A 9,619-nucleotide genomic window follows, 5' to 3' on the forward strand; every position below is an offset into this window, starting at 1 on the left:
ACCACATACTTAAAAAAAAAACACATTAAAACAAAGGTAATCTTTTCCTGCTTGTGTTAAAGTAGGAACTAACACAATAGACTGTGCCCATTGCCCAAAAATAAGCCAACTGTTAGAAGAAAACCCAAAACTCCTCCAAATGCTGCAATGTAAAAAATTTTGACAGAAACTTCAGGAGAACACCAGACTTTTTTTTAAATGACCACTCTGACCACATTTCTTTCACCGACAACATAAAATTAACATGACTGCTTCATCATAGCCTTGAGATTTTCACAGTGCAGTCTATTTGATGATAGCAGTTATAGCCTTTGCACAAAAACAGGGGATTGAGAGGGTGTGAAATCCCTCAAAATCAGCTAGCAGTCAAACAGTGAGCATTAGCAACTTTCAGCAATTATCCTTCAGATAACAGATTTTGATGATATTTTCAGGAAATGGCATAAGGAAGAACTGATTAGAGTTTGGGAGTGATCCGGATCACCGTCTGAATCCAGGAATTTTTTAAAGGATTCATTACTCTTGGGAGATGGTGCCAATGGTGGAGGTCTGCGCTCTCCGAGTGCTTTTCTAGTTCTACCATGTTTCTTTGTGAAACAAAACTGTGACAACAGTCAGCCTAATGCAACATAACCTCCTTTGGGATACTTCAGCCCTCTAAAACAGCTCTTTTGTTGATCTAAACAACTAGAGCAAGCATAATGTATCACCACTGCCACAAACAAATGATTTCAGAGCAGCTCTGCATGAAGTTATTCGATGCTGTCTCCCACTGTGTGGCACACATAAGCCAGATCACAGGGACATAGCAGCTAATCTAATTGATAAGGCATATCATCTTTGGGAGCCACTGAACTCCACCCCTCCAGTGAGCAAACACACACAGACACACACATAGCTTCAGGGCTATGCCAGATTCAACCTGAGGGGACTTGGCTCAGAGCTCAAAGCTAACACTGATAGTAAGTGAAGACTTGCTCCATCTGACCTTCTGATTTGGCTCATAGCCCCATGTAGAAATACTAACTTTCTATTATAAGACCTAAAGCCCCCTGCATCAAATAAACCATCAAAGCAGAAGAAAGGCAGAGGCCATGCAGTAAAGATTTGTCTTCAAAGAAGATGCAACAAGATTTCAAGTTTGGATGGATCACTTTTTCACCTGCCAACAACAGAAAAAACTATTTAAAAAAAACAACAACAAAAAAACATTGACATGGATCTGTGCAAGCTGGAAAAAGGGAGAACAGTTACTAATGTTTAATATTAAATATTCATGAAACTTGGGGTCATCACTTCTTCACAAGAGAGACTGAGGTGCAAGAAGTAGCTACAAGGACACTAAAGTGTCACCTTGTGTTCATACAGCTTTGGTTTGTTGTCTGAATTAAAATATGCAAATGAACACAGCCTGTGTACAAGGCATGCTTTTAACTGTTTGGACAAAATGAAAGATTATGTTACACTGCTGCTTATTTTGCAACAAATCATATCTATCCAAGGGTAGAAATAATTAGAGAAGAACACTGATGAAATGTTTTCAAAGCTTGCTAAAAAGAGTTGCTGGGATTACCCCTCAACAAACAATATACAATGTCTTAAATCAAACCTTTTATCATGACAAAGCACTCAAAGCAGGGAGACTTTGTAATAATGGGGGGAAACCAACTATTTCTCAGCTTTTATCCATGCTCACATCCAGTTTTTGATCAATAGGTCCCCACATATTGTCGATATCTGTATGCTCAGTAGTGTTTTCTATTGTGATGTGACTATGCATGTCCTGCACCCCTGACACTTTAACCTGAAGCTGATTGTTGCCCTCCATCATCCTGCTGTGTAGTAATGATTCACTCCTCTGCTGGTCAGAAATATGACTCTCCGTGTTAAATAGGCCAGGACCTTTGCTCTCTTTGGTTTGTTGGCTGTGACTACTGTCCAAGCACTGCCCCAGCTGAGTGCTGCTGCTGTCTGTTTGTGTACTGCCACCTCTTCCCTCTCTTGACTCGCTGTCATGCTGCTGGCACCGTCTGATACGGCCTAATATTGTTTGGAGCTCATCGAGGCGCTGCGATACATAGCGTCTCTTCAGTTCCAGCAGTATTGTTCCATTACGGCTGAGGCTTGGCATGCTTGTCGGTGTCGCCCTCTGTAAAAAGAATAGATCACAGCATGTATTGCAGATGATGTGTGGTAATAAATATGGCTGGATTCAAGCACATATTCCAAAGCAATAGGGAAAATATGCAAACACTGACACCCATCATATTCATGCATATTTATTTGCACATTTTCCTTTTAAGTCAAGGCTGTATATAGCATCATCCTGGACACATTTAAATGATTCATTCCCTCCATGAACCATTGTAATATGTTATTTAAATGAATGAAAGACTTGATATTATGATGGATGGAGCAACAGCCACCTGGGAGAGAAGCCTTAATATTTAGCACTCCCCCTGCTGACTGGCGGCCTCTGCCTCTTCTATTCAAACAGATGGGATGCGTAGCAGCATCAAGCTGTAAAGTTAAAATACAGGCTATGAAATAATCATGGAACATTACAAGACAGAGATGTTTTAAAGCTAAATGCAAAGCTGGAACTACCAAGTAACTACGGGACTACCATAGGCGCTCACTGTGTCACTCCGCCCAGTGGTTTTTCTCAGAAAGTAGTTCAGAGTATTTGCTTCATGTGTCGTAATGTTACATAATTATACGTTATTATTTCATAGCGTGGTGAATGTGCAGGTCACAACTTGTCCACAAAAGCATGTTGGAGTTGTTGGATTGTGTATTTGATGAGTTTGATGAGGGACAGCCGGAATACTCATTCGGCTCAATAGAGTTGGCACAGAAGCTCCAAACTTGGCAGCGCCGATCTAAAAATAGTTTGCACGGACAACTAAAGGTAACAAACTGAACTGTCATACCTCAAGTGCATTCGTTACATTTCTGCACCCAAGCATTGATGTGTTGTGAAAACTGAGTTGGTGACAAGGATAGCAGAGGTTGGAGTCATAGACACTCTTCTAGTCAAAGGCATTACCTTTCTTCTAGGCAACGACCTGACAGGTGCTAGGATGTGCCCTACTGACCCTGAAGAGGCATGTTGAGGCATTAAGAAGAGAAGATGTCACCCCTGTAGTGCAGGAACAACCGTGTGAAGTTTCACATACTGCAGCTTTAGAGCAGGAGTACCCTGAGGTTTTCACTGCTTGTGTTGTGACCAGATCTGGGTCACAGTCCCAAGAATGGTCTAAAGCTCAGATTGAGGAGGATCCTGTAGGCCTGTCTGACTCCTTTCTGGCTCAATTGGCTGGGATGGAAGAAAGCAGTCAGTTTACGTGTAAGGCTCTGGTGGAGGTACAGAGTAAGGAGCCCTTGATTCTGTCTCTTAGGAGGACTGCTATGTCTTTTGCAGAGAGTCAAGGGGTAGCCACAGGCTATTATATACACCATGATGTTCTAATGCGTAAGTGGCGATCACCACATCGGCTTGCTGATGAACACTGGACAGTGCTGTTACAAGTGGTGTTGCCCAGTAGCTTTAGGAGTGAAGCCATGCATTTAGTACATGAGAGTACATGGGCTGGTCATTTTGGTGTCAGGAAGACCTTAGACCATGTTATTCATCTTTTTTATTGGCCTGATGTTCGAAAGGATGTGACAAAGTACTGCAGGACCTGCCATACATGTCAATTGGTAGGGAAACCCAACCAAAGTATCCCGGTATGCCACAAACAAGTATAAAGCATGCCACAAACAAGTCGACTGGTTTCAGCCCATTTGAGTTAGTTTAAGGACATGAGGTCCGAGGAACACTCAAGATGATGAAAGAGAGGTTACTTCAGTCAACTCCTCATAATAACACTTTGCAATATGTAGCCACTTTTAAGGATCAACTGCAGTCAGCTTGTGCAGTGGCAAGGCAGAATCTGCAGGTGGCTAAGAGCAAGATGAAACAGCAGTATGACAAACATGCAATACAACGCAACTTTGTCAAAGGTGATAAAGTGCTTCTTTTGTCGCCAATGAATCAGCTGAAATTGGGGTTAAAATTCTGTGGACCCTATACAGTGGTGAAGTGTGTAGATGACTGCAACTACGTTGTCTGCACTCCAGAGCGGAGGCAGAAAACAAGGTTGTGTCCCATTAACTTGATGAAACTCTGCATCGAGCGAGAGCCTGGAAGTTCTGTTTGTATAGTAGCAAGTGCAGAGAGTAGCGAGCTAGACCAAGGGGAGGATGGTCTCGAACCCCAAGAGCCTGTATGTGCTCGCTTACTCAACTCAGGGATGCTGGCTGAACTTGGTGAGCATCTCCAATACTTACAGCCTGAACAGGTACAAGAAATTGTGAAACTTATTAAGAAGTACCCTGGTCTGTTCAGCGACAGACCTGGTCTTACAAGTATGGTTTCTCATGATGTAGATACAGGAGAGGCTTCTCCTATTAAACAGAATCCATATTGAATACCACCTCACAGACAAGATACTGTTAGAACTGAGTTACAGTATATGTTGGATGTTGGGGCCAACAAGAAGGGGACCAGTGCTTGGAGTTCTCCACTGGTGCCAGTGCTCAAGCCAGATAATACTGTGCGCCCATGCATTAACTTTAGAAAGGTCAATAGTGTGACTAAGACGGATGCTTATCCTATCCCGCGGTTTGCAGAGGATTGCATTGACCACATTGGCCAGGCTAACTTTGTGTCCAAATTTGATCTTTTAAAAGTACATGTTCCATAGAGGACATTAGCAGCAGCAGCCGTTTAGCTGATTGGGAGTCTAGAAAAGACAGACATTGATTTTAAGGAGATGTTTTAAGAAAAGAAGAAAGAAAAAAAAGGAAATATATATATATATACACTGGAGAGATGGACGAAAAAAAACACAAAAACAAATCTTTGCAACTTTTGTTTCTTATAAGTGGGAGGGAATGTTACGGATAGGTTTAGGGTCTTTTCTCTTTCTCACTTTTCTTTTCCCCTGAAACTATGAGCTGGTATTAAACAGAGATGCAGTAGCTGTATGTAAATATATTGTCAGGTAAAGCCTGAAAAATAAAGACTACAAATCCCAGCGACACAGGTCGGTATTGGGAGACGTCACTTCTGGTCTGTGTGTTTGAAAACCAGTTGATTATGAAATTGGGGACACCTGTACAGAGCAGCAGGGATTCCCAGCAGCTGCCAAGCCATGCTATAGAGATACCGTAAAGAACTACTTCACTCTTACATCTGATGGACAAAATGGGAAGTTGTGTAGTTCAGCCTGCACCGTGCTCGCTTAGCTGCGTGAGTTTAGCCTGCGCCGCTTTTAAACCTGCACCTCCGTTACCACCATCTCTCCACCGCAACACAACAAAACCTGAACGAAACCAACCAGACAGGGGTGGCAGCTCGTGGGAGCCAAAGACTGTGCTTGTCGGGTAACCAAGGAAGGATGCCGTGGTCGAGGTCCAGACGTCACACCAGGTACACACAGCTGCCATTTATTCTCCTCTGGTTTACTGCTCAGCTCATAGTTGTGTTTTCACGTTTGGATGCAGTGACCACAACTCCATTAATTGGGGTTGTCTAAGTTGCATTCATAACAGAACCTGTTACTAAGACTATAGGGATTATGGCAATGGGCAAATTTGCAAAAATGTTGAAGTATCCCTTTAAGGCTAATTTCTATGTTAGTCTAAATTCTTAAAACCACAAATAATGTGTTTTCAAGGCAAGTCTAAATTCATGTATTTTTCCATCCTCAGCTTAATCAAAGCATTAAGTATTGAAATATTAACTATTTCTTAGTTGATAACAACAGGTAAAGTGGGGATTTTAAGTCTTCCCCAAGAATATTACAAGCATCAAACGTTTATTTCCCTGATTAATTTCTCTTTTTTTCCTTTTCTGCACCACTTTAAAATGATTTACTAGTTTGTCCATTTTTATGTTTTTAAATCTACAATGGTGTTCACTGGGTATATCTTAATGCAGTGGTAATCATTTTAAAACATGCAGACGATAAACAGAGCTCCAGAAAGTAGCCTGTTGATAGGCAATATTAAGATAAGATAAAATCGACCAATAAGAAAAGCACTATGTATTAACCTATGTGTCAAAGTTTTGATAACAATGTCCTACACAGCCTCTTGTATATTTTTCATCAGAAAAAGCCGCACAGACCATAAAAAAACATACAATCACTGACCTAAATTACAGAGATGCTGATTTGCACAGGATAAGTATGACCTGTGGACCTTTGTATGTGCTGAAATATGGTTGGTTATTAGCCTTAAATTTTAAATTCCCAAATTACAGACAAGGCTGATTCACATAAGATTAAAAGCACATCCAGCATGATTATTACAAATCACAGAAGTTCCCAGGTAATACTGATTCTGTGTGGATAGGGCTTTAGTGTTGACTGTAAATTACTGTTTTTTTGCACTCTGGAATTTTAGAAAAACACAGTTCCAGTTGTTCCATATCGCTCTGTTACAGTTCTTTATAAGGTCTAAATCTTAAGTTCGTTTTCAGCCATAACTTCTCACTGCTGTCAGGAAGCAGAATGGTAGGGTATGAGCACAGAACTGCAACAGATAGAATCCAAACTAGAACAGATGCTGTGATATCTCAGCTTTGGCAGACTGTCCATACATTCTACTTTTTCATGATCGAAGATTGCCCTATCACACACCCCTACTTTGAAACCACTGCTCTAAGGTGAAAGAGTTTGTTTAAAATGTGTGCTACATTTAGTTGGAGATGCCTGACATTAGTTTAGCAGTTCCATCAGCCAACTCCCTTCTAAAGATGTCCTGGCTCCAGATAATGTCATCAGGACCTATCCTGGGGATATTTTGGCTTCAATTCTGTACAACTACAGGGGAATAAGAAGTACTATCCATAATAATATACAGTCTTTGCAGGTAATCTTTACATTATGATATTATCTAAGTAATGTGCAACATAATATTCTAGATAATTACCTCAGCATAGCTAGCAGCGCTGTCCTCTCTCTCCTTTAGCACTGTGCTAACTTGTGCTCTGTTCTGGAGCTGCATGCTCAGCTGCAGGAACGACTCATTCAAGCGGTCAATTTCTTCCTCCACACAGGACATCTGTAGGAGAGGGAAAGGTGGAGTAACATGTCAAAGCGGACCATTTTTTATTAAAGAAAAAGTTTATGAATCATAACAAAGTGATACCTGCACTGGTGTTCCTTTAAGTGGAAAACCTGCAACAATTACACAAGATTTTATTATTAATTACTATCCTGTTGGAAAATCCGCACAATTATAGTAGTAGAAGCCCACCACTGTCTGTGTTCAGAATAGTTTTAGTGTTCCTTGGCATGCAGTCAGTAAACCCATGAGCTGTGTTCTGGGATATTGGAGCATTCTTCTGGAAGAAAAGCTCTTTAGGTGACGAAGATATCTACAGTACCTCACTCTTACACTCACCAGGACTACCAATAATGATTTAATGATTTCAGATGTTGTGAGGGGGGAGAGATAAATAAAAGTCTGTCTTTAGTCTAGAAGAACAGTTAAATATGTTCATTTGCATATGCTGGGGCATTATGGGAACAATGTGTGTTCTGCTTGATGGTTTGTCAATACTGTTATGAATCAGTGGCTCCAGGGCGTGATCTGAAGACATTAAACAGACCTCACTTAAGAGGAAAGTGTAGGAGACTGCTAGAAAGACTTTAATAGATTTTTTTATTATTTAGGGGTCAAATCACTGTACGCCTTGCAGTCACCTATGTATGTAGCTAGTCTCTTGCTTTGAAGTAGTGATACATTTTCAATCTGCAGTGCCAAGGTGCATATCTGTATCCACAGCCATACTTATATACAGTGTTATTCTATAAAGTCCTTAGCTTTATGCACAACTGATAGCTTTCATCCAAGGACTCATTTGTTATTGTAGGTGTTCTGGCCATCCCATGAGTTATTTTGTTCAAAATTGTTTTAAAAACCCCATTTCCAAAAAAGTTGGGACAATGTTTAAAATGTGAATGAAAACAAAAACAGTTATGTACAAATTGTTCAAGAGTTAGGCTCAGGGGCAAGAAAAGACCTGGAAAGCTGTGGAAAGCTCAGAAACCACCTGAAACATTCTATAGGTAAGTAGGTTAATTGAACTCTACAAATCTATGTAAGTTAAGATTCTACCATGCAAAGTGAACATAACAGCATCAAGAACACCACTAACTTCTGTGGGCCCGCGCTCATATGAGGTGAATGGACCTAAAGCAGGAAAGAGTGCTGTGGTCTGAAGAGTCTACATTTCAAATTATTTTGGAGATCATGGTCCTTCTGGCTATAGAGAAAAGGACCATCAAGACTGGTATCAAAGCAAAGTTTGAAAGCTAGCATCTATGAGGTGTGGGGGTTTATCAGTGCCCTTGGCATGGGTCACCTGCACCTCTCTAAAGGCCAGGGAGTAATGTGTTACTAAGTAATAGCGTCACAATTCCAGAGAATTTACTGCATCATTACTTTGTTAAACAGCTGACCACTCATTGATTAATGTAGTAAACATCCGGTTCAGTAGGTGATGTGACGGCAAAATAAGCAAAGTAGCATCCTGGGAGATAGAGTATATGCTGGCTGGAAAGACATACACTGACACATAAAAACGCACATGTACACCATACAACGTCACCAACAGAAACCCTGCACTGTTATGCAACTTAAGATTTGCAGAAAGAATGAGGAAGACAGAAAGGAAAGTCCACTTTCAACACTTCAACAACTGATGTCTTATGTCTCCAGACGCTTATAGTGTTGCTGCAAGAAAAGGTGATAAAAACAGGGGCAAGCATTGTCTTCTCCCTGTTTAATTTTTTTGGAATGTGTTGCAGGCATCCAACATTTTAGTTTAAACTTTAAATATTTGGTCTTTGGATTGTATTCAATTGAATGTAGCTTTAAAATAATTGCCAAATGACCATTCTGTTTTTGTTTGACTCTTTTGGAGTTGGCATTTGCACATTTTTCTGAAACAAACTGAAGCTTTCACTAAAGGTTGAATGAATGTCTCACCTGTATCTGTGTCCTCAGCTGAGCTCTGTTTGAAGTTCTGGATGAGCTGCTCTAACTTGAAGTATTTGTATTTTTCAATCCTGTTAAAGGATGAGAATAACATCTATTAAACTGCATTGTTAAAATGAGCACTTTACAATTCTGTTTTTTACACATCAACCTTTTAGCTAACAGGTGCTCAGTGAAGTGCTGCTCATGGGGAACTCTAACGTTGAGAAATTCCTTTATTAATGCACCCTGCTGCCTCTCCTCTGGAGCATCGAATTTTGACTGTAAAAATAAATCATAAAGAGTTATCTTTCCCTACACATGCAGCATGAGGAGGATGTGTGAGGCTTGAATAGCACTTCCACACCTCTGCTGTGCTCCATTTGAAAGAAGAGTTGAACAGCTGAAGGCTTAGCGCTGAAATGGCCTCATGGAGAGCTTGTGTAAAGCTCTGAGGTTTGGATCCTGGACAAAAAAAATGAGAACAAATATATAATTTTTAAGGAAGAATATGCTACACATACTCTGTGCTTTTGAAGATGATTGTCAGAGCTATTTTGCTTTGCCACACTGTATGACTATT

The sequence above is a fragment of the Cheilinus undulatus genome, linkage group 2 (assembly GCF_018320785.1).
Source record: "Cheilinus undulatus linkage group 2, ASM1832078v1, whole genome shotgun sequence".
Lineage (NCBI taxonomy): Eukaryota > Metazoa > Chordata > Actinopteri > Labriformes > Labridae > Cheilinus > Cheilinus undulatus.